Below are 2,560 nucleotides of genomic sequence, written 5' to 3'. Positions count from 1 at the left end.
CTGGTGCAGTTCACAAAATAGATGGCATCATGAGGGAAGAAAATTATGTGGATATGTTGAAGCAAAATCTCAAGACATCAGTCAGCAAGTTAAAGCTTGATCGCAAATGGGTCTTCCAAATGGACAATGACCTCAAGCATACTTCCAAAGTTGTGGCAAAATGGCTTAAGGACAACAAAGTCAAGGTATTGGAGTGGCCATCACAAAGCCCTGACCTCAATCCAATAGAAAATGTGTGGGCAGAACTGAAAATGCGTGTGCGAGCAAGGAGGCCGACAAACCTGACTCAGTTACACCAGCTCTGTCAGGAGGAACGGGTCAAATTCCACCCAATTTATTGTGGAAGGCAACCTGAAACGTTTGACCCAAGTTAAACAATTAAAGGCAATGCTACCAAATACTAATTGAGTGTATGTAAACTTCTGACCTACTGGGAATGTGATGAAAGAAATAAAAGCTGAAATAAATCATTCTCTCTACTATTATTCTGACATTTCACATTGTTAAAATAAATTGGTGATCCTAACTGAACAAAGACAGGGAATATTTACTCAGATTAAATGACAGGAATTGCGAAAAACTGAGTTTAGATGTATTTGGCTAAGGTGTATGTAAACTTCCGACTTCCACTGCACATTTATCCAGACTCTACACAAACGCACTCACATACAGTGCCTTGCGAAAGTATTCGGCCCCCTTGAACTTTGCGACCTTTTGCCACATTTCAGGCTTCAAACATAAAGATATAAAACTGTATTTTTTTGTGAAGAATCAACAAGTGGGACACAATCATGAAGTGGAACGACATTTATTGGATATTTCAAACTTTTTTCTTATGTTATTTTTCTACCTTACAGTGAATTTTGAAAGTATTCAGGCCCCTTCTCTTTTTCCACATTTTGTTACGTTACAGCCTTATTCTGAAAGGATTTTTGAAAATTTCAGCAATCTACACACAATACTGACAAAGTAAAAACAGGTTTTTAGAAAGACCCATTGCGATGACTCGAAATTGAGCTCAAGTGCATCCTGTTTTTATTGATCATTCTTGACATGTTTCTACAACTTGATTGGATTCCACCTGTGGTAAATGCAATTGATTGGACATGATTTAGAAAGGCACACACCTGTCTGTCTATATAAAGGTCCCACAGTTGACAGTGCATGTCAGAACAAAAACCAAGCCATGAAGTCGAAGGAATTGTCCATAGAGCTCCGAGACAGGACTGTGTCGAGGCACAGATCTGGGGAGGTGTACCAAAACATTTCAGCAGCATTGAAGGTCCCCAAGAACACACTGACCACCATCATTCTTAAATGTTAACAAGGTTTGAACAACCAAGACTCTATTCCTAGAGCTGGCCGCCTTGGTCAGGGAGGTGACCAAGAAGCCGATGGTCACTCTGACAGAGCTCCAGAGTTCCTCTGTGGAGATGAGAACCTTCCAGAAGGACAACCATCTCTGCAGCACTCTACCAATCAGGCCTTTATGGTAGAGTGGCCAGATGGAAGCCACTCCTCAGTGAAAGGCATGACAGCCCACTTGGAGTTTAACAAAAATAATTTAAAGGACTCTGACCATGGGAAACCAAGATTGGACTCTTTGGTCTGAATGCCAAGCGTCACATCTGGAGGAAACCTAGCACCATCCCTACGGTGAAGCATGGTGGTGGAAGCATCATGCCATGCTCTGGGGATATTTTTGAGAGGCAGGGACTGGGAAACTAGTCAGGGTTGAGGAAAATATGAACGGAGCAAAGTACTGAGAGATCCTTGAAGAAAACCTGCTCCAGAGCACTCAGGGCCTCAGAATGGGGTGCAGGTTCACCTTCCAACAGGACAACAACCCTAAGCACACAGCCAAGACAGTGGTGGAGTGGTTTTGTGACAAGTCTCAATGTCCTCGAGTGACCCAGCAAGAGCCTGTACTTGAACACGATCGAAAACCTTTGGAGAGACCTGAAAATAGCTATGCAGCGACGCTCCCCATCCATTCTGAGAGCTTGAGAGGGTCTTCAGAGAAGAATGGGAGAAACTCTGCAAATACAGGTGCTCCAAATTTGTAGCTAGCAAAAACAATAATCTAAAAAACGATTTTTGCTGTCATTATGGGGTATTGTATGCAGATTGATGAGGGGAACAAAAGCTATTTAATCCATTTTAAAATAAGGCTATAACGTAACAAAATGTGGGAAAAGTCAAGGATACTGAATACTTTCCAAATGCACTGTTTTTTTTGTATTATGTTATTGATTACTGCATTGTTGGGTTCAGAGCTTGCAAAAAGGCATTTCATTGTACATGTGCACGTGACATTAACTTGGGGGAAAAAAAACAGATTGGCTGTCTTGTATGCTTAACTGTGTGTGATGTTTGGAGAGGAGCATCTCTAACACTGCTTTGTGTGAATACCAGTGTCTAACAAGTCGCCTCAGGCTCCTTATGCGTGTAAATCTTAAATTGGGGAAATAAAATGTGAACTGACTCATAAGTATTTTCCCACTGAAAAAGCTCCTGTAGTGACAGACAACATAGAATGTGAAATAAGCCACAACACTGC

Source organism: Oncorhynchus nerka, linkage group LG16 (genome assembly GCF_034236695.1).
Source record: "Oncorhynchus nerka isolate Pitt River linkage group LG16, Oner_Uvic_2.0, whole genome shotgun sequence".
Taxonomy (NCBI): domain Eukaryota; kingdom Metazoa; phylum Chordata; class Actinopteri; order Salmoniformes; family Salmonidae; genus Oncorhynchus; species Oncorhynchus nerka.
This window is presented reverse-complemented; position numbering follows the sequence as displayed.